Source organism: Microcaecilia unicolor, chromosome 8, assembly GCF_901765095.1.
Source record: "Microcaecilia unicolor chromosome 8, aMicUni1.1, whole genome shotgun sequence".
NCBI lineage: Eukaryota > Metazoa > Chordata > Amphibia > Gymnophiona > Siphonopidae > Microcaecilia > Microcaecilia unicolor.
The window spans coordinates 213,597,416-213,622,132 of NC_044038.1; the positions used below are offsets into that span (position 1 = coordinate 213,597,416).

Consider the following 24,717-nt stretch of genomic DNA (forward strand, 5'->3'; position numbering starts at 1 on the left):
CAACCGGGAACTGAAGTATTCTAAGTTTCAGAATAAACATATATCAGATATCTCACTGCTGTATCTTGTTAACTTTAGAGCCACCTCATGTTATTACAGATCACATTTTAGCAAGCAAAAAGAGTGATTTATCACATGAAAGAAAACATCAATGCTCTGGAATCCAGAAGGAAATGTGGACTCACTTCCCCCTTTCCTACATCAATAACCACCACTGAATGGGAAGTTCAACAGCCTTCTGCTGTTAAAGAGTGTGACGGTAGCTCCGGCTATCCATTCTTCACATCCCTTTCTGTAGAAGGGGATATCTTCAAGAGACAGATTTCAAGGCATAACATTAATGGAAGCAAAGGTCATGAAAAATATTTTATCCAGGATGGTAAGAAAGAGAAATAAAAGGAACCAGAAAAGGAAAACAAGACAATACATTTTTGACGAGCTTTACAAGGTAGAACCTTCTTCCTCAGGTCATCTTTTGCTTGTTCCTGACCTGAGGAAGAAGGTTCTGCCTTCAAAAGCTTGTCAAAAATGTTTAAGCTTTATTTCTTTTTATTATCTTTAAAAGTGGACTAACATGGCTACCGCACTACTTTATCCAAAACAGTATAACAGGAAACGTTAAGAATCTAAAGCACCAAGTAACACACCGCTTTCCTCTGTTAACACTTGACCTATGTTAAGTTCTTAGGACATAATTTTCTATGGTAATATTTATCCGGCATTTGTTGCAAGCTTTAGGTGTTACTAATTTGAAATACAAGGTACAGTGAAGTAGATTTCTGTCACAGCTAGCAAAAGGCTTATACTATGAGTCTCCAGCAGCATGCACAGTGGAACAAACTATAATTGTGCATCTGATTTTAATTTCTCCTCAAGTAGAGAGGTGTGGTAGCCGTGTTAGTCCACTCTTAAAGGCTATCAATAGAAACCTCTCATATATACTATCTGCTACCTCATTTGCTTATTTCCGATCTGAGGAAGAAGGGCAACCTTCGAAAGCTAATCAAGAAATGTATTAAGTTATCTCTATAAATAAAAGGCACCACCAACGTTCTAAATGAAGCCTTCAGCAGGAATTGTGAAGGGGGAGAGATATCCGGTTTCCCCATGAGTGTCTGCCCCACCCTCGCTCTCTCTGTAACACAAACAGTGAAGGAAATCAAATCACTCTCTCTGTAACAGTGAAGGAGTCAGAGGGGGGAGGGGAGAGAGGGCAGAAGCCCTCACTATCCCTGTAACACAAACACAGCACAGCAGGAAACTTAACACTGAAGGACTCCACTCCGAGGGGGGAGGGGATAGACAGCACTGGGGAAGGGCAGAGGGCAGGGACACACACACTCCCACATGCACACAGAAGAAAACCTTGCTAGCCCCCGTTTCATTTGCATCAGAAACGGGGCTTTTTTACTAGTGTCCAATAAAAAAGGTATCATCTTATTTTCTTTTCCATGTTTTATTTTGTTTGATTTCTATTGATAATTTCTCCTCAGAAATAATGTGAAGCCTCATGTCTTGTGTCTGTGGACCACGCGTAACTGCAAATCCCAGAAGATGCGGAAGTTAAAAGTTACAAAATCGGAATCATTCAACAGTATCCCAATATATAGCAAAATTTGAATCATTTCTTTACAGGACCTCTGTATGCAACCATAATGACATAGTAATTTTCCAATTTCATGCTGCAATTTGTAAACCAAGTCTTAAGTAAATAGGACCATTGGGGGGGGGGGGAAGATGATTCACATATGTGTTAACATGACAATACATCTGCAGAAAAGAGCTGCAAAGCAGAAAGAAACGTTAACCTACTATTTTAAAGCATGTGAAGCTGTTTGATTTTAAGGAAAAGCAAATCCCACACAACACACACCTCCACTATTTAATTATGGGGTTACCTATCTATACCTGGTCTATATGATGGTTTTGACAAGATAGCTTTATAGGCATAATGGGGGAAAAAACGAAACATGTCAGTAAAGAGACATGTTTAACTACTGGATTGTCATACTGTGGGTAATGATGAGCTGAAAAGGGGCCACGGAAAGAATGGTACGTAAATAATTACAATGTACCCTGGCAATATAATAGAGGCCAAGGTAGAACAAAGCCTGTAATTGGAAAACTGAGTATCATCAGCCAACAAGGAGACTTTGACGCACCCAGCCAGCACTGTGTATGAAAATATATATTTTAATATGGAGAAAAGCAGATTTAGAGGCTCAATTTCAAAGCACATAGACTTAGGGGCCCTTTTACTAAGCTGGTTTAGCATCTACGCACGCCCAACGCGCGACAAAATGAAGTTACCGACCGACTACCACATGGTTCTTGCAATAATTTCATTTTTGGCGCACATCCGATACGAGAGTCTGAAAAATATTTTTTATTTATGGGCGCATAACGGACACGTGCCGTGGCATTTGGTGCTCGTAGGTCATTACTGCCCGGTTACCGCGTGAGTGTTTACCGCTAGGTCAATGGCTGGCGGTAAGGTCTCAGACCAAAAATGGACACGCAGCAATTTTCATTTTGCCACATGTCCAATTTCAGGTGAGCTGAAAAATGGATTGGCGTGCGCCCAAACCCCGCGCCTACACTACTGCAAGCCATTTTTCATTGCGCCTTTGTAAAAGGACCCCTTAGAAAGCTACATAGGTTACTATTGGGCTCATTTTCGACATAAAACGGAAGATGGACGTCCTTCTCCCAGAGACGTCCAAATCGGTATAATCGAAACCCGATTTTCGAAGTCTACAACTGCAGTCCATCGCAAGGACGTCCAAATTTCAAAGGGGCGTGTCAGAGCCGTAGCAAAGGCGGGACTGGGGCGTGCCTAACACTTGGACGTCTTTGACCCATAATCGAAAAAAACAAGGTCATCCCTGACAAACACTTTGACGTTTTCACCCGGACGTGTTTTTCTTACGAATAAGGCACAAAAAGGTGCCCAAAATGACCAGATGACCACCGGAGAGAATCGGGGATGACCTCCCATTACTCCCCCAGTGGTCACTAACCCCCTCCCACCCTCAAAAAAACATCTTTAAAAATATGTCGTGCCAGCCTCAGATGTCATACTCAGGTCCATGACAGTGCATGCAGGTCCCTGGAGCAGTTTTAGTGGGTACTGCAGTTCAGACAGGCGGACCCAGGCCCATACCCCTCCTACCTGTTACATTTGTGGAGGAAACAGCGAGCCCTCCAAAACCCATCATAAACCCACTGTACCCACATCTAGGTGCCCCCTTCACCCGTAAGGGCTATGGTAGTGGTGTACAGTTGTAGATAGTGGGGTTTTATTTTGGGGGGGGGGGGGGGTTGGGGGGCTCAGCATACAAGGTAAGGGAGCTATGTTCCTGGGAGCATTTTATGAAGTCCACTACAGTGCCCCCTAGGGTGCCCAGTTGGTGTCCTGGCATGTAAGGGGGACCAGTGCACTAGAAATACTGGCTCCTCCCACATCCAAATGGCTTGCATTTGGATGTTTTTGACACGGACGTCTTTGGTTTAAAAAATCGCAGAAAGTCAGAAACATCCATGTCTAGGGACGTCCAAGTCTAGGGCCATCCATATTTAAGGGTTTGGACATCTCTGACGGTATTTTCGAAATGAAAGATGGACGTCCATCTTTTTTCAAAAATACAGGTTTCCCTGCCCTTGGATTTCGCCATTTTGTAAGGACGTCCAAATCGCAACTTGGACATTTTTTTCGAAAATGCCCTTCCACGTAACTTTGTAAGTCTATGTGCTTTGAAAATGAGCAACTTAACGATTAATAACTGCATAGCCTCCCACATACACATACAGTGAACAAGTTTTAAATGGTTTTTTTTTTTAAACTTCTTTATTTATAATTTGAAATATATAATCACATTAGAAGTGACAAGAAAATACAATAAAGAAACAAAAAAAGATAATAAAGAAGGGAATACAAACCTCATAAATATGACCACATTATATGGGAGTGAACCAACATACTAAAAAATGAACAAGGAAAAATCAATAAAATCAATAACAGATTCCGAAGAAAACCAACAGCTGACTTAACAGCGTAATACCTGCTAGATTGTATTCAGAGCTTTCATACCTTCTCCACACCAAACAAATTTAAGAGCTATTTTGAATCAAAGAATATTTAAGATTTACCCTCGGAGAGAACTGAGCAAATATAAGGAAATTTCAATAAGTAGTTAGCTCCATGGGCCAGGGCTCTAGGTTTTAAAAGCCATGAACTCATGTCTCCTCTTCTGCGTAGCCCTTGACAAATCAGGAAAATACATATTAATGATTTGAGAAAATGTTCTTGCATGTATTTGAAGAATAAAGTTTTAAATGATTTTGCCTATGTAACTAAGCAGTTTATCATGGAAAATGAAGAACTGAATAGTATTTTTCTCCTATGGGTAAAAGTACCCCTGCCAAAAAAAAAAAAAATGCAAAGCTCAATCAGACCTGCCAACCCCACATAGAAATTTCAGCTTTAGAACATGGTTTTATCAATGCGCCCAAAGCACAGAATTTCCTTTTGAAAATGTGCATAAAGGCACCAAAGGGAAGTCTCACATGAGGTTTCAAAATCACCCCCTGAAGGACACACCAGATCCTTATTGAATAATGCAGCCGTTCCCAACTCAGTCCTCAGCGCACACCTAGTCCCATCGAGTTTTCGGGATAGCCACAATGAATATCCATGGGTTAGATTTGCACGCTACTGAGGCAGTTCATACAAAGCTCTCTCATGCATATTCACTGTGGATATCCTGGAAACTCAATGTACATAAGTAATGCCACACTGGGAAAAGACCAAGGGTCCATTGAGCCCAGCATCCTGTCCACGACAGCGGCCAATCCAGGCCAAGGGCACCTGGCGAGCTTCCCAAACGTACAAACATTCTATACATGTTATTCCTGGAATTGTGGATTTTTCCCAAGTCCATTTAGTAGTGGTTAGGTGTGCTCTGGGTTGGGAATGGCTGCTATAATGTAGGGAAAGGGGACTTGATATACTGCCTGAGGTTTTTTTGCAACTACATTCAAAACGGTTTCCATATATTCAGGTACGAGATTGGGTGGCAGTGCCGGTGGCGGGAGGCGGGGATGGTGCTGGGCAGACTTATACGGTCTGTGCCCTGAAAAGGACAGGTACAAATCAAGGTAAGGTATATACAAAAAGTAGCACATATGAGTTTATCTTGTTGGGCAGACTGGATGGACCATGCAGGTCTTTTGCTGCCGTCATCTACTATGTTACTTATTTTATACCAGGGCAATGGAGAGTTAAATGACTTGCCCAGAGTCACAAGGAGCTGCAGTGGGAATCGAACTCAGTTCCCCAGGATCAAAGTCCACTGCACTAACCACTAGGCTACTCCTCCACTAGCAACATTGCATGTAGAAGCCTGCACTTGCGGATCAGCAATGCGGCCACGCAGGCTTCTGTTTCTGTAGGCTTCTACATGGAATGTTGCTAGTGGAATAGCAATATTCCATGCAGAATTTCAAATAGTAGCAACATTCCATGCAGAATCTCAAATAGGGAAAGGAGAAATGGGACTTGATATACCGCCTTTCTGAGGTTTTTTTGCAACTACATTCAAAGCGGTTTACATTTATTCAGGTACTTATTTTATACCAGGGGCAATGGAGGGTTAAGTGACTTGCCCAGAGTCATAAGGAGCTGCATTGGGAATCGAACTCAGTTCCCCAGAATCAAAGTGCACTGCACTAACCACTAGGCTACTCCTCCACTAGCAACATTGCATGTAGAAGCCTGCACTTGCGGATCAGCAATGCGGCCACGCAGGCTTCTGTTTCTGTAGGCTTCTACATGGAATGTTGCTAGTGGAATAGCAATATTCCATGTAGAATTTCAAATAGTAGCAACATTCCATGCAGAATCTCAAATAGTGAAAGGAGAAATGGGACTTGATATACCGCCTTTCTGAGGTTTTTTTGCAACTACATTCAAAGCGGTTTACATTTATTCAGGTACTTATTTTATACCAGGGGCAATGGAGGGTTAAGTGACTTGCCCAGAGTCATAAGGAGCTGCACTGGGAATCGAACTCAGTTCCCCAGAATCAAAGTCCACTGCACTAACCACTAGGCTACTCCTCCCCAAAATGGGGAATCTCTTGCATGCAACAGATAATTTGCAACAACAACAACAACACAGAACCACCTACTAAACTAACTGATCTTTATCTACACCAATGGTTCTCAAACTGCTCCTGGGTGACCACCAGCCAGTTGCGTTTTCAGGATATCCCTAATGAATATGCATGAGAGATCTGTATGTCTGTCACGTCCATTATATGCAAATATGTCTTATGCCTATTTATTATTTTACGAACCTTTCTCCTAGTTACATTCTTTATATCACAAAATAGTAACTCTTCACAAAAAGAATTGAAGCGGTGCAAAGAAAAGCTACGAGAATGGTATGGGATTTGCGTTACAAGACGTATGAGGAGAGACTTGCTGACCTAAACATGTATACTCTGGAGGAAAGGAGAAACAGGGGTGATATAATACAGACGTTCAAATATTTGAAAGGTATTAATCCACAAATGAACCTTTTCCGGAGAGGTGAAGGCGGTAGAACGAGAGGACATGAAATAAGATTGAAGGGGGCAGACTCAAGAAAAATGTCAGGAAGTATTTTTTCACAGAGAGAGTAGTGGATGCTTGGAATGCCCTCCCGTGGGAGGTGGTGGAAAAGAAAACGGTAACGGAATTCAAACATGCGTGGGATAAACATAAAGGAATCCTGTTCAGAAGGAATGGATCCTCAGGAGCTTAGCCGAGATTGGGTGGCAGAGCTGGTGGGGGAGGGAGGGCTAGTGGTTGGGAGGCGGGGATAGTGCTGGGCAGACTTATACGGTCTGTGCCAGAGCCGGTGGTGGGAGGCGGAGATAGTGCTGGGCAGACTTATACGGTCTGTGCCCTGAAGAGGACAGGTACAAATCAAGGTAGGGTATACACAGAAAGTAGCACATATGAGTTTATCTTGTTGGGCAGACTGGATGGACCGTGCAGGTCTTTTTCTGCCGTCATCTACTATGTTACTATGTTATCTTTACAAAATTCACTTTATTAATCAATTCTCTAAACATATAAAACTTCTTCTCACAATCTAATCATGCACTCTTCTCATTCACACCTAAAAATCAAAAAACAAATTATTTGAAAAATAATACAATTCCTCTATCCCTGGAGTTTTTACACTCATCTTAATGACATGAACACATAGGAGTTTAAACAACTCTCTAAAAAAAATGTTCACATTAATTTGTCCATATAGAACATTGTTATCCATGACTTCACTTCCTTTTAATATTCTTCACCAACAGCTCCCGTAGTATATATTCACAAATTCCAGCTGATGAGAATGTATTATCTCACAAATATAATGCCATCCATGGGCTCCTTAAAGCTCCTCCACATACGTAGAAACAATCAGCATAATTTCACTTAACTGTTCCAACTTCAGCAATCTTGTTTAGCAGTTTCTCTTCTCTCCATGAAACCCAACAGTTACTGCATTTCGCAAAAGAGTTGGCAGGGGTTCAACTACAAAATGCAGATTAACATCATGAGACACATATACTCTCTGCCCCCAAGTGTCCTCTTCATTATTCTACCAAATATTTGAGGGGCCCTTTTACTAAGCCGCGGGATGGAATCGGGGATGACCTCCCATTACTCCCCCAGTGGTCACTAACCCCCCTCCCACCCTCAAAAAACAAATTTTAAAATATGTCGTGCCAGCCTCAGATGTCTTACTCAGGTTATGACAGCGCATGCAGGTCCCTGGAGCAGTTTTAGTGGGTACTGAAGTGCACTTCAGACAGGCGGACCCAGGCCCATACACTCCTACCTGTTACGTTTGTGGAGGAAACAGCGAGCCCTCCAAAACCCACCACAAACCCACTGTACCCACATCTAGATGCCCCCCTTCACCCGTAAGGGCTATGGTAGTGCTGTACAGTTGGGGATAGTGGGTTTTGGGGGCGGTTTGGGGGGCTCAGCACACAAGGTAAGGGAGCTATGTACCTGGGAGCAATTTATGAAGTCCACTGCAGTGCCCCCTAGGGTGCCCGGCTGGTGTCCTGGCATGTCAGGGGAACCAGTGCACTAGAAATGTTGGCTGCTCCCACGTCCAAATGGCTTGCATTTGGACGTTTTAGACATGGACGTATTTGGTTTCGAAAATCGCCGAAAGTCAAAGACGTCCAAATCCAAGGAAGTCCTTAGTATTTTCGAAACTAAAGATGGACGCCCATCTTTTTTTGAAAAAACGGTTTTCCCCATCCCCGGATTTGGACGTTTTACAAAGACGTCCAAATCCCAAATTGGACGTTTCTTTCGAAAATGCCCCTCCATGTTAGATATCCTGAAAACCTGACTGGCTGGTGATCCCCCAGAAGTTTGAGAACCACTGATTGCTGGGGACACTTCAGGGCCCTTTTACTAAAGATTAGTATATGCTAACGGAATTAGCGTGTGCTAAATGCTAAAAAGCCTTAGCATTTAATGCACGCTAACAGTCCCGTTTACTAAGCCGTGCTAGAGGCACGTTATAGTGCTTTTAGCGTACACTAACCATTAGCATGCGCTAATTGTAGGCACCCACAATATTCCTATGGACGCCTACACAGCGCGCGCTAATTTTGTGCATGCGCTAAAATCGCTAGCGCACCTTAATACAGAGCCCTAAGTCTGTTAGCGCGCACTAAGCTTTAGTAAAAGGGCCCCTTCATTTGCTACGTTTATTTTCTATTTACTGAAGTAATGCTTTCACCTACATCCAGTCAGTTAGCAATCAGATGAATTCCATCAGTATAAAATTACAAAGTAGTTTTATCCATCAGTAAAACCCAAGTCTGTTTTTATACTGCATTTAATACAAGCAAGGTGCATGATCACAGTAGCTTTGCCCTGGGATGTTAAATATCTAATATCATAACCTGATAGTTCATAATTTCCCATTTAAATGGCCTACTTATATAATAAAATGCATCAGAAAAACATTAGGACTTTTCCGATGCCTGAAAAGAAAGGTGTTAAGGTGATAAGCACTGCATGACAGATAATTTAATTTCCAAGAGCATCTACAATGTATGACCTCACATGACAGCCTAGAAAATGACCTTATGCCTAACCAGGACATGCAGTTCTCTCTTTGCGCTCGAGAAACACGTGTTTCCATTATCAAAATCAGTCTCCAAAGTCTTTGTTAAGCAGAGCCCAGTATTTGTGTTAAGCCCTGGCAATTTACCATATGCCTGATAGTAAAATGAAGCAAACAATGCTTCAATACACGGGGGACTGAGCAAAGAGACTGGCAACCTCACTTCACCTATGACCTCAAGATCACACTGAATCCTGTTCCCAAAAGGACAGCATACATCGGTCTGACTACAAAGGATCTGCACCAGGCTCCTATTGATTCAGGCTGCTGCAGCAAGACCAATAGAAGGTTGTAAGTGATGTCACCACATCGCACCATTTTTGCAAATGTTTCACTGGCTACCAGTACAATGCAGAGCTAAATTTAAAACTGTGTGTGATCTTCAAGGACCTTAAAAGAAATGGCCCAGTGAACTTGAAGAACAGGACCTCCCTCTACATACCGCCAAGGTCACTAAGGTCCTCCCCAGGAGTATCACTAGCCACACCTTCTCCAAAGGACACCACAAAATATGATACCCACCACAGAGCCTTCTCTGGAATAACCCTCACACTCTGAAAGGCTTCACTTAACACAAGACTATCTATACTTCAGAAAGCAGGTGAACTCTTGGCTCTTCACCCAGGCTTTTCATGGAAGAAGTAACTGACTTGCTAGTCACACATTCACAAGGTGTGACACCAGCTGCACTTACTGTAGCAGGACATGTTTGTCCACACCTTCCTTAGCTGAGATTATATTCATGCACCTTTCTCACTTTTGTGTGCAACCTTCTTTAAAATTAGTCCCCTTATTTTCTAATTCCCGTTACTTTAGCTTATCAGTGTGTTTCATCTTTTGCTTACACCCTACGCTATCTGTTAAAATCTTTTATTGCATATTGTGTTAACATTGTAATGTAGCATACCTTGTAACTGTTGTAATTGTCTATTGTCTATGTTTGACCTATTCTTGCTGTACATTGCCTTAATTCCTTCAGAAAGGTGGTAAACAAATCCTAATAAATAAATAAATATATCCATTACGCCTTTCATTCTCTGTCATCTTTACATGGATTCTAATATATCTGCCAAATTAATGGTGTAATTCAATAAAGTCAATATGCATGAAAAACATATTGTACACATGGATGGTCTTATGAACAACTGAGCCTATCTTCAAATTTTGTCAATTTGAGGCTTTTTGGATCTTATGCATCAAGACATCAATATTTACCTATGGACAGGTGGATTAAGCTAAAAGCCAGTGAGTTTTGTGGATTTTTGCACGACTGAATGGGCTGCCCCCATTGGCCACATGTGTGAAAATCCCACTTGTCCATAAAACCATTCACATGGAAAATTACTCATAAAATGGTACCGGGGTATGTGTAGTAGGTTTACCTTAAGATACAGTGGAGGAGTGGCCTAGTGGTTAGGGTGGTGGACTACCGCATTGAGCCTGCCATGAGTGGGAAAGCACGGGGTACAAATGTAACAAAAAAAATACCACCTACTTTTATACAATCTATGCATATGCTTTCCTGGAGGCACAACTTGGACAGAGTTGCAACATCCTTTTTATCAAATATGCATGTGCATTTAAAGTACGTGATTATATTTACACCACTTTTATAAAACAAAAATACACAAAAACACATGAAAAAAAAACAAGGGCCCTACTTGCTAAGCCACAGTAAAATATTGCACAGTTTGCTATTTTACTGGGCAAAAACAAACCACAGGATTCACTAGCACTGCAGGATGCATTAACATGAGGTAAATTTGTTTATTTATTTTATATTGGTGCAGCTGAGATTTTCTTGCATTCCTGGCCAGGTATCTTATAAAAAGAGCAGTTCACAATGCCAACAAACTTAGTATTCAAAGCCGACGAGTCAGAGAAACCTAATGAATTCTCTGTAAACCTGGAGGATGTAATGGGGCAGTTCTACAAACTGAAGAGTAGGAAATCTCCTGGACCGGATGGTCCAGAGTACTGATAGAACTGAAAAATGAGCTTGCGGAGCTATTGTTAGTAATATGTAATTTATCCTTAAAATCAAGTGCGGTACCAGAAGATTGGAGGGTGACAATGTAACGCCGATTTTTAAAAAAGAATCCAGAGGAGGTCCGGGAAATTATAGACCGGTGAGTCTGACGTCGGTGCTGGGCAAAATGGTAGAGACTATTATTAAGAACAAAATTACAGAGCATATTCAAAAGCATGGATTAATGAGACAAAGTCAATATTGATTTAGTGAAGGGAAATCTTGCCTCACCAATTACTACTACTACTACTACTATTTAGCATTTCTATAGCGCTACAAGGCATACGCAGCGTTGCACAAACATAGAAGAAAGACAGTCCCTGCTCAAAGAGCTTACAATCTAAAAGACAAAAAATAAAAAAATAAGCAAATTAAATCAATTAATGTGAACGGGAAGGAAGAGAGGAGGGTAGGTGGAGGCGAGTGGTTACGAGTCAAAAGCAACGTTAAAGAGGTGGGCTTTCAGTCTAGATTTAAAGGTGGCCAAGGATGGGGCAAGACGTAGGGGCTCAGGAAGTTTATTCCAGGCGTAGGGTGCAGCGAGACAGAAGGCGCGAAGTCTGGAGTTGGCAGTAGTGGAGAAGGGAACAGATAAGAAGGATTTATCCATGGAGCGGAGTGCACGGGAAGGGGTGTAGGGAAGGACGAGTGTGGAGAGATACTGGGGAGCAGCAGAGTGAATACATTTATAGGTTAGTAGAAGAAGTTTGAACAGGATGCGAAAACGGATAGGGAGCCAGTGAAGGGTCTTGAGGAGAGGGGTAGTATGAGTAAAGCGACCCTGGCGGAAGATGAGACGGGCAGCAGAGTTTTGAACCGACTGGAAAGGGGAGAGGTGACTAAGTGGGAGGCCAACAAGAAGCAGATTGCAGTAGTCTAAACGAGAGGTGACAAGGGTGTGGATGAGGGTTTTGGTAGAGTGCTCGGAAAGAAAGGGGCGGATTTTACGGATGTTGTAAAGAAAGAAACGACAGGTCTTGGCGGTCTGCTGGATATGAGCAGAGAAGGAGAGAGAAGAGTCAAAGATGACCCCAAGGTTTCGAGCTGAGGAGACAGGGAGAATGAGAGAACCATCAACAGAAATAGAAAACGGGGGGAGCGGGGAGGTGGGTTGGGGGGGAAAATCTACTACTACTACTATTTAGCATTTCTATAGCGCTACAAGGTGTACGCAGCGCTGCACAAACATAGAAGAAAGACAGTCCCTGCTCAAAGAGCTTACAATCTACTACATTTCTTTGAAGGGGTGAACAAACATGTGGATAAAGGTGAGCCAGTTGATATTGTGTATCTGGATTTTCAGAAGGCGTTTGACAAAGTACCTCATGAAAGACTCCAGAGGAAATTGGAGAGTCATGGGTTAGGAGGTAGTGTTCTATTGTGGATTAAAAACTAGTTAAAAGATAGAAAACAGAGAGTAGGGTTAAATAGTCAGTATTCTCAATGGAGAAGGGTAGTTAGTGGGGTTCCTCAGGGGTCTGTGATGGGACTGCTGCTTTTTAACATATTTATAAATGTCCTAGAGATGGGAGTAACTAGTGAGGTAATTAAATTTGCTGATGACACAAAGTTATTCAAAGTTGTTAAATCGCGGGAGGATTGTGAAAAATTACAAGATGACCTTACGAGACTGGGAGACTGGGCGTCTAAATGGCAGATGACGTTTAATGTGAGCAAGTGCAAAATGATGCATGTGGGAAAGAGGAACCCGAATTATAGCTACGTCATGCAAGGTTCCACGTTAGGAGTCACGAACCAAGAAAGGGATATAGGTGTCGTCGTTGATGATACGTTGAAACCTTCTACTCAGTGTGCTGCTGCGGCTAAGAAAGCAAATAGAATGTTAGGTATTATTAGGAAAGGAATGGAAAACAAAAATGAGGATGTTATAATGCCTTTGTATCGCTCCATGGTGCGACCGCACCTCGAATATTGTGTGCTATTCTGGTCACCGCATCTCAAAAAAGATATAGTGGAATTAGAAAAGGTGCAGAGAAGGACGAAAATGATAAAGGGGATGGGACGAATTCCCTATGAGGAAAGGCTAAAGTGGCTAGGGCTCTTCAGCTTGGAGAAAAGACGGCTGAGGGGAGATATAACAGAGCTCTATAAAATAATGAGTGGAGTTGAACGGGTAGATGTGAAGCGTCTGTTTACGGTTTCCAAAAATACTAGGACTAGGGGGCATGCGATGAAGCCACAACGTAGTAAATTTAAAACAAATCGGAGAAAATTTTCCTTCACTCAACGTGTAATTAAACTCTGGAATTCATTGCCAGAGAATGTGGTAAAGGCGATTGGCTTAGCAGAGTTTAAAAAAGGTTTGGATGGCTTCCTAAAGGAAAAGTCCATAGACCATTATTAAATGAACTTGTGAAAATCCACTATTTCTGGGATAAGCAGTATAAAATGTTTAGTACTTTCTTGGGATCTTGCCAGGTATTTATGACCTGGATTGGCCACTGTTGGAAACAGGATGCTGGGCTTATGGACCTTTCAGGTCTTTCCCAGTATGGCAACACTTATATACTAAGTGCTTTTTAGGACTTTTACGTAGGCACCCTGTTTCAAAATTACCTTCTAAGAGAGCAATTTTATTAACATATGTGACAAAATATGTGTATAAAATGGCTCTTACATATACATATCACAGTAACATAGTAGATAAAGACCTGTACGGCCCATCCAGTCTGCCCAACAAGATAAACTCATTACACAAAGTATGATGTGATACTTCATATGCATAACCTGGTCTTGATTTGTCCTTGCCATTTTCAGGGCATAGACCGTAGAAGCCTGCCCAGCACTGTCCTTGTTCTAAAATTTCTGAAGCTAACGATAAAGCCCCTGAAAAGTTCCACTCCAGCCCATCCAAATCTATTCAGCCTCGATCAGGGCATAGACCACAGAAGTCTGCCAATCATTGGCCTTGTTCTCCAACTTCTGAAGCTGAATCTGTCCAGTCACGATCAGAGCACAGACAGTAGAAATCTGCCCAGTAAAGGCTTTGCTTCCCAACTATCGGTGTTGCTTCCTAATTTCTGCAAAGCTTCTTTACATCCATTCCTTCTAAACAGGATTCCTTTGTGTTTATCCCACACATTTTTGAATTCCATTACTGTTGTCATCTCCACCACTTACCGCAGGAGGGTATTCCAGTATCTACCACCCTCTCCATGAAAAAATACTTCCTGACATTATTCCTGAGTCTGCCCCCTTTCAACCTCTTATTTTCATTTCATTTTATTAGGTTTATATCCCACAAACCTCCAGATATCAAATCTATGTGGCTTACAAAAGTTATAATAACATCAATTACATACCATTAGAGTAAAATTATATAGCACTGAAATGTCATGAATATGTAACAGTCTTAAAAAGAGAACACGAAGCAACTTTGTCAACTCACATCCAGTGATAGATGCTTCTGAAACAAGAGAGTAGTTTAGTTTTCTTCAAAATCTCTCATAAGACCTCTCACTGTGAATGTTCTTATATAAGGCATTCCACCTCTAGTCACACTTTATTGAAAGTCAGCAGCATGCATTGACTTATAAGCCAGTCCTTTACAGTCTAGATGATAAGATAACCCTGCACCTACTCAAAGGCATTATGCATAGGTAGCTCTATCAAGGAGAGCATGTAGCTCACAGACAGTGCATAAAGAATCTGACAAACAAACACACAGGCCTTAAAAACAATCCTGGCTCGGCCGGGCAACCAATGCAAAGATCTAACAGACAGGTAACATGATCATATCTAAACACCATACCTCTATTCAGGAAACCTAGACTGCCCCAACTTGACATTTCGCCCATTAGATTGTAAACTCCTTGGAGCAGGGACTGCCCTTTTTGTTAATCTGTACAGCGCTGCGTAACCCTAGTAGCGCTCTAGAAATGTTAAATAGTAGTAGTAGTAGTAGATTAACCGTGCAGCACTGTTGTGTTCTTTGTAATGTTTAAACACAGACTCCCTGCATCTGATGAAAAACAGCGTTACAGTAATCTATTTGAGATATCATGAAACTCTGGAGCACATTGTGAAATACAGGTTTTGAAAAATAAGATCTTAGCCTTTGTAACTGCCAGAGTGATCAAAATACTTCTGACACAAGTACTGAGGTTTGTGTCTTAAACAACAAATGTTGATATTCCCAAATTCCCTTATCAAATTACTGCAGATATAAAAGATATGATTTTAAAATTTCCATGTAAATGTTTAAGTTAGAAGGGAGGGACTCTATGTTTTGGAATCCTTTTCAGAGAAATTTCTAACATAGTTACATAATAAGTGATGGCAGATAAAGACCTGAATAGTCAATCCAGTCTGCCCAACAGTCACATTCATTATCAATTCAAAATTAAAATCAACAATGAGCATATCATATACTTGATCACGGCCTTTGTTTCTGGGACATAGAACGTAGACGTCTACCCGGCTCTGTCCTTATGTTCCAACTTCTGAAGTTGCCGTCAAAGCCCACTTCAGCCTATCCAAATCACTCTTGGCATTTGCGGGACACAGACTGTAAAAGTCTGCACTGTTCTCACATTCCAAATTGCTGGGAGTTTCCATCGAAGCTCTCACTAGCCCAGCCCATCCTACAACCTGATTGCTATATGCAGAACCCAGACCTATATTTCCAGATTGCAACCCCAGCAACTGCTACAGTAAAAGTACAAATAATCTACAAAACCAAAGATAGGAACTAACTGTCTGCAAGTAGCCCTACCTTGAATTTTTTCTCTCCTTACACATTATGATATTAAACATATTCATAGTGTGGTATATTCTTATATATATGTATATGTGTAAGGGAACCCTCGGAAGATACCACTTATAGGCAATATCATAAATTCTTTTGCCTAGTGGCATAGCATCTCTTCATTGGGCTATCCCTTGATTCATTATTTTGTAGTGCTATTGCAAACACATAAAAAGTGCTCAAACTGCATGTGCTCTAAACAATAAACTTATCTTTTCTTAAAGTCGTGTCCGTGTCTCTCACTGCTGAAATCCACTTAGGCTTCCCCTTATTGCGCCCGACGCCGCGGGTTTCAGTGCTTTCGTCAGGGACTCGGGTTAATTGCCCACAACAGATACACAACGGTCTGTAAACTGAGACATCGGCACTGAATGCTTGTACTGCACTCATCAGTTCTTTGTAGGCGCTATTTAAAGGCTACCAACAGCTGTCGCTTCAATGTGACGTCACTGTAAAAACAAAAATCTTGAACTAATAAGTGTAGTCCAACCAGACCCCATGAATAGAAGGGTGTTGCAATGGGCACTGCAGCTGCTCCCAGTGTGGCCAATTTATATGTCAATCAATTCGAGGAAAACAATTTATACTAGTCACACTGGTATATTGAAAACATTACGAATTGGCATCGCTTTATTGATGATGTTTTCTTCTTATGGCACGGGACGGAGGATCAATTAAAGTCATTTTTGCAATGGCTGAATAATATCGACAGTAATTTAAAATTTACCATGAGCAGTAGTAACATCAATATTTCATTTTTGGATACTTGGATATACAAGGCACATGGTCAATTACAGGTAACAGTGTACCATAAACCTACTGATCGCAACACCCTTCTCTCATGGAACAGTCATCATCCATACAAGTTGAAATGGTCTCTTCCGGTGGGTCAGTTCTTACGTCGTCGAGGAATCTGTTCCACTGATGAAGCATTTAAAGTTCAAGCCTCTATCCTTATGTTGAAACTGCAAGCAAGGGGGTATACTCAGAAGTGTATACAACAAGCATATAAAAGAGCTTGGTATGCCCAACGCCCATTACTGTTATTGGATAAACAAAAAGAACAAATGGAACAAACAGTTTGTGTATTGGGCTTCTCCACTTTGGCTCCTGAGGTGGCACATCTAATACATAAGCATTGGCAGGTGTTGACATTTCATTCAGTCTTTCGTGAACACCCCTGTATTGCTTATACTCGGGGTAGAAACCTTAAGGATCAATTAGTCCATACAAATTTTCCCCCGACATTTAGAACAAGAGATCAAGGATGTCATCAACCATGTGGTCAGTGTCAGTTTTGTACACAAACTATGACTTTGTCCCAATGGACTTATGCAAGTACTCAATGTACGTACAGGATGGAACAATGGACTTCTTGTCTTTCATCGTATGTAGTGTACATTATATATTGTCCTTGTTCTCTATATTATGTAGGGCGCACAATTAGAACCATGAGAATACGTCTGGTGGAACATAAAAGCCGTCTAACTACAAGGACTCTGACTGCTCCATTGGTTTCCCATTGTCTAGAATATCATCATGTCTTTTCAGACCTCAGATGGTTTATAATAGAGCAGGTTTCAGAGTCCAATGGAGGGCGGGACCGTACTTCAATCTTAACCAGGAGAGAGCAGTGGTGGATACATAGGTTACAAACTATTAGCCCACAGGGACTGAATGAAACTGTGGAATGGAATTCCATGATTTGAGTTAATTCCTTTACAATGACTAGCGATTTATCAGGACTAATACTATCAATTTTCATTTTAATTACTGTAAGTGAAAGAGAAAATATTGGGATGTAGTAGTTTTTGTAGTGGGATAAGATGCTTCTTTTAGTCAGGACATTATTCATGGGGTCTGGTTGGACTACACTTATTAGTTCAAGATTTTTGTTTTTACAGTGACGTCACATTGAAGCAACAGCTGTTGGTAGCCTTTAAATAGCGCCTACAAAGAACTGACGAGTGCAGTACAAGCATTCAGTGCCGATGTCTCAGTTTACAGACCGTTGTGTATCTGTTGTGGGCAATTAACCCGAGTCCCTGACGAAAGCACTGAAACCCGCGGCGTCGGGCGCAATAAGGGGAAGCCTAAGTGGATTTCAGCAGTGAGAGACACGGACACGACTTTAAGAAAAGATAAGTTTATTGTTTAGAGCACATGCAGTTTGAGCACTTTTTATGTGTTTGCAATAGCACTACAAAATAATGAATCAAGGGATAGCCCAATGAAGAGATGCTATGCCACTAGGCAAAAGAATTTATGATATTGCCTATAAGTGGTATCTTCCGAGGGTTCCCTTACACATATACATATATATAAGAATATACCACACTATGAATATGTTTAATATCATAATGTGTAAGGAGAGAAAAAATTCAAGGTAGGGCTACTTGCAGACAGTTAGTTCCTATCTTTGGTTTTGTAGATTATTTGGTCTCGTTTACTAAAGAGTATTCCATTGGGGAGATTTTGAGTGGTTTCACAGTAAAAGTACAAACATTCGTGGCAACAATTCACTACAGACAAATCTCTGAGAAAGGCCAAACTAGTAATAATGGTTGATATGATTAATCTGTCTTGTTATTAACAGATTAGTTTGGCTCACAGTGTAGACTGTCTGCTTTCACACTATTTGGTAGATTTTACGTTTAATAGTTTAATTAATTAGAATCTTCTATTTATTTTTTTAATTCTTTATTTATAATTTTAATTACAATACTCAAGGATAACCTTGTTCAGAAATACAGGGTCAAAACAATAATAGAGGTATTCCAAACACTTTCCATATCTTATTATATCATCATTTATCCTTCAAAAATCAAATTAAAGTGTTTATAGAGTCAATCATAGTAATTTGAAACCTTTCTTAGACCACAAGTCATGTGCGGGGAGGAAAAAGAGTTAGAGAAGTAATACAGGAAAAATTATCAAATTTATAGGAAAAAGCTGCGTTATTCCAGGATATATTCATTTCACTTGTTTCAGTTCCAAAAACGATTTAAATTGGTCCGGTGAAAAGAAAGTGTATTTTGTTTGACCAAGTTTAACTATACACTTGCATGGATATGCGAGAAAAAAGGAGGCTCCTATATCTAATGTTCTCTGCTTCATAGCCAGAAACTGTTTCCTTTTTTGTTGAGTCATCTTAGTGACGTCTGGATAAATCCAAACCTTAGAGCCATAAAATTGAGCTTTGAGATTTTTAAAATAAAGCCTCAAAATAGTGTTATAATCTTGCTTGTAATCCTGCTTGTAAGTCTGGAATATCTTTGTCAGGGCCATATTCTCCACTTCTAGACCTAGGAATTGAATATATTTTATTTAGGGGGGGTATTGCCTCTGGAGGAATTTTCAAAATTTCTATCATATATTTCCGAAAGGTATCTATCAGAGTTTTCCACGCTACTATGGGAAAATTCAGGAAGCGGAGATTTAGGTGCCTGTTAAAATTTTCAATTTGTTCAATTTTACGTCTAATGTCCAAAGAATCTTTAGCAACCACACTTTTAAAGTATTTTAAAGTATCCACTTCTTTTTGTAACATTTGAACTTGCGTTGTCAAATCATTTTTAACAGAGTCTACAGTTTTATGCAATTCTTCAAATTTAGTATTAAGGTTAAGTACATCACCAGACGTCTTTTGTAGTGTTATAGTAATCTGGTCCAACATCACCTTAAGTGTTTTTAGAGTCACCTCCGAGGTCTGCGCTGTGGAAGAGGCACTTCCCTCAGCGCCCCGAGTCGTCGCTTGCATGCCTGGGTCCTCACTAGATTCCCCTATCGATGTACCTTCAGGGTCGACGGGGTTTCCCGCCAGGACTGCCCTCGACGCCGGGCTGGGAGGGATCAGTGAGACGAATGGTGGAGATAGGGAGATTTCCTCTCCCGGCGGGGAGTCCGCTTCTCCAGACAAACCCGCAATGGGATCTGCTCCCCGTAAAAGCCTGGAAGCCCCGGGGAAGAAACGTTCCAGAGATGTTTGGGCCGGTGAGGAGGTTGAGGTAGGTGCAGGCGCTGATCTCAACACTCCTTTGCGCTTAGAATGAGGCATTTCAAAAAACAGGAAAAAAGTTCAGCTCAAATTCTCACAGAGCGTCTCAGCAACTAACCGGTGCGGCAGCCATCTTGGTTTCCCCCCCAGTGTTATGTTAACATCCTGGGGGCATTGAGCCACAAAGACCAGAATCTTCTATTTAAATGCCCTTTGACATACTCAGATAGTTACTGTCTCTTGATGTGGGCTTGAATTATTGTTCATATTTTATAAGTAGTTTCTTTATATTGTATATGGATTAGTCTATAGTGAATTGTTGCCAGGAATGCTTGTACTTTTACTGTGTAGTCTGGAAATATGGGAACTGATGATAAAACAAGCTAATCAATGTAATACTTGCATATTTTCCCCCTAATTCGGTAAAACTCACCAAAACGTAAGTACACAATTTAATTAAATAAGCTAATTAGCACCAATAATTGGCTTAGCATGCAGTTATTGGAACTAATTAAATTGAACTTTACGCACCTAAATTTTATGCATGATTTGAAAAGGGGGTGTGGAAATGGGGAGGGTCATGGACAGAAAGGGAGCATTCTTAAAATTAGCATGCATTGTTATAGAATAACGGGGATACGAAACTAATGTAGGCGCATATGTTTGTACCACGTTTCAATTGGTGCAAATGGCCATACTGGAAGTTAGGAGCGATTCCTGGGCATACCATAAGTGAATTTTCTTCAAAATGGCAGTAAATAAATCCAAATAAATAAATACTATTCTATAAACCATACCTAACTTTAAGCACAGCTTATAGAATAGCGCTTTGTTTGGTGCCAATATTTTGGCGCCATATATAAAATCTAGCCCTTTATGCACTGATATTTGTAATGTCTGCACCTTCACTGACACGATCTTTTCAAACCAAAGGTCTTTCTCAAGACCATTATTTAACTTAATCAATCAAGAGACTGGATATAGAGTACGCACAAAGACCATTCGGTAATCCACCACATCAGGGCATTAGAAGCTTTCTGTCAATACAGACTCCTGATGCAGGCCTAACGGCTGAAACACAACATTCATGTCGAGTCATTTGTTCAATTAACATTTTTTATTTCCAAGTACATTGTCCCAGTCTTTGGTATCCGTGGTCAAACCTCCCACTCTCTCTCCATACCCTGCACCTTCAATGTAAGCATCACAGCTTAAGGGTTTGTGCTTGTGTTTTATAAACATACACCAATGTCTGTGTAGCCCCTGAAGTAATTTTATGAAATTATGGTGGAGATGAAAACGGTAACGAAATTCAAACGTGTGAGATAAACATAAAGGAATCCTGTTCAGAAGGAATGGATCCTCAGAAGCTTAGCCGAGATTGGGTGGCAGAGCCGGTGGTGGGAGGCGGGAATGGTGGTTGGGAAGTGGGGCTAGTGCTGGGCAGACTTCTACGGTCTGTGCCCTGAAAATGACAGATACAAATCAAGGTAAGATATAGACAAAAAGTAGCACATATGAGTTTATCTTGTTTGGCAGACTGGATGGACCGTGCAGGTCTTTTTCTGCCGTCATCATCTACTATGTAAATGCCCTTATACGTGCATAGAACATGGTTTCACATGATAAAATTACCCCCTAACCCCTGGATTCTATATAGCACGGTTAGAGTTACACGCAATTCTGTGCTTAAATCTAGGCGTAGTTTATAACAGCTCTTAACAAGCAATAAACGAGCACTAATTGGCAAAAGTTAGTTTACACACGTACATTGTTAAGCACATATACTGCTCCTAAAGTCTAATGTGTGCAGGCAAAAAGGGGCATGCTTAGGTGCATGAAAATGGGCATTTTGTGGGCCCTCCAAAAGCAATGCTCGTTGTTTTAAAATTATGGGCCAGTGAGTGTAAATCTACGCACAGGGATTTACACCAGCTTTCCGTTGTCATATATGGACACCCAAAGATTCAGTTGTATTAACTACACCCAAGTGTATTCTAAATATCACACACAGATTTACGAGCGGTATTTAGAATACGCTTAAGCGTAATTACCTAGTGTGCGCTAATTTTAGGGGACATATATAGAATCGGGCCCTAAATGCAGTATAGCTGATTAATCGTGCACTCTTTGTTTAAAAATACTTTTGTATACAGTGCTCTAAATTAGTTTGTTCCATGCTAGAGTTCAACCTGTAGGGAAAACATCTGCTGTTTTGTCAACTCTGTAAATTCTAGGTCTTATACATGTTTAGATTACCAAGCAAATTAACTCAAACAAACATGTACTAACACAGTTTTCACACTTTAATACATGGATAATTATCTAGAAGAAAAAGCTACACAATTAATCATAAATTATATATTTTTTAAAAACCAAAACACAGTTGCCCCCACACACTTCATGAAAGAAAAAGTAAACAAACAAACAAAAACCAGAACCCCACACATTACATATGTATTTATACAAACCCACCATCTCACATGCTCAGAAAGATGACTAATAATTGGGGTGTAACCCAATTCTGTAAGCTCATCATTCTTTCAGGTGAGTTGACAGCTTATCAGTCTCCAGCCTCATCCAGGCTTTTACAATCAGACAAGGAAGAGGAGACTGACTTCTTCCAATTGGTCAGGATCAGCCATTAGCATGACCAACGTTAGTATTAGGTCAGTCTGGAGACCCAACCAAAATTTGCATGAGCCTAGGACTAAAAGAAGCAGGTAACTAACATGCTGTGCATGACTGAACGGTTTTTCAGAAATACTCAGCCCACATTTTTCCAAGATTCATCATTAGTTCCTAATCCCATCTTCTGCAGACTAACTGAGGTCCAATACGCTCAAGTGCTCAAACTAAGAAGCCAAGATTGCACACTCACGAATCAATTCCGTAATGGACTGCCAGTATGCCTCTGAAAATTTTATTCAAAAGTCCAAGTCTGGTCTAAAATACAGCCCAGGCAGCCCTTTCTCAAAACTTTAACTTAATTTAGGCATTTATAATCCACTTAACTACCAAGTTCAATCATACATAAGCAGGTACTTTCTCTTTCCCTAGAGGGTCCACAATTTGGGGTTTTGTACCCGAGACAATGGAGGGTTATGTGACTTGCCCAGGTCACAAGGAGCTGCAGTCAGAATTGAACCCAGGATGATGCACTAACCATTAGGCCACTCCTCCACTCCAAACTTATAGGTCCTACTGACTGACAAAGAAAACAGAAAACAATATAAACTCAATAGCATGGGGTTCCCTGTTCAACCTCATCCTACGATACTACTACTACTACTACTATTTAGCATTTCTATAGCGCTACAAGGCGTACACAGCGCTGCACAAACATAGAAGAAAGACAGTCCCTGCTCAAAGAGCTATGTAATAAAAGTGAGCCAAGTATAGGACAATCAAGCCATGGTGACATTACTGATGAGGTTGGCTCTTATTGGTGGACTGAGGCATTATGACATCACAATATTAGCTCTGGTTACAAGAGACTACTACTACTACTATTTAGCATTTCTATAGCGCTACAAGGCGTATGCAGCGCTGCACAAACATAGAAGAAAGACAGTCCCTGCTCAAAGAGCTTACAATCTAATAGACAAAAAATAAAGTAATCAAATCAATTAATGTGTACAGGAAGGAGGAGAGGAGGGTAGGTGGAGGCGAGTGGTTACAAGTGGTTACGAGTCAAAAGCAATGTTAAAGAGGTAGGCTTTCAGTCTAGATTTAAAGGTGGCCAAGGATGGGGCAAGACGTAGGGGCTCAGGAAGTTTATTTCAGGCGTAGGGTGCAGCGAGACAGAAGGCGCGAAGTCTGGAGTTGGCAGTAGTGGAGAAGGGAACAGATAAGAAGGATTTATCCATGGAGCGGAGTGCACGGGAAGGGACAGAGTAACTGACCTTAACAGAAAGTATGCAAAACTGGGGAATATTTTTAACCAACATTTGTTTTTCATGTACTGAAAGGAACAAAACTCGTCTCCAACAAAAAAATGATTAAAAAGTCCGTTCCAGATGGATGAAAATTCTTAACCATATACCAATCAACATTCAAATCAATTCAAATGGCCAGGAGAAGCTCCAAGCTATTTTAATCGCCTGTCAGGGGCAAATCACAAATATTCAGCAGCACAACCGGATTGTGCCATTGATAGTACCCAAGTCAAAACTGGCTAATTTGTGGGCGGTTATGAGGAAGAGTCAGCAGTTATGCGGTTAAGTGCCAATATTCATTATATTACAAACTACATTTATAACCCGCCATTACCAAGCTGGTTCTAGGCAGTTCACAACAGAAGAAACTGAGCATTCTCAGGAAAATCGACAGTGAGGATTACATTAAATCAACAATCCCTTATTAAGGCGGCTCAGAGAGTAGATATTTCTGAAATAGAAATGCTTTCAAAGATTTTAAAAATGGTTTATAGTCAGATATATATATATATCAAGGTAATAAATTTCCAATTTTTAGTAGCTTGAAAAGTGAAAGTAGTTGTAAATATCTTCTTATATCTAACCTCTGACACACTTGGGAAATGAAGGGCTACAAAAACGTTTCGATGAGATATTGCAAATTTTTGCTAAGATCTTAACTAAACCTATCGTATATGCCGGGGCCTGACCATGTAATATCAAAAACACCAATATACAAATGTTGACTATCACCCTAGCCTCTATGTGAACCCAATGTAATTTTACTAGTAATGGTGATAAGACACTTGG

At 40.8% G+C, this 24,717-nt stretch overlaps 1 protein-coding gene across 1 annotated transcript in view; it reads right to left on the bottom strand.

Annotated features, from left to right (window-relative positions):
* TSHZ2 (teashirt zinc finger homeobox 2) overlaps window positions 1-24,717 on the bottom strand; it is a 331,593-nt gene that overhangs the window by 237,250 nt on the left and 69,626 nt on the right. The window lies entirely within an intron of this gene.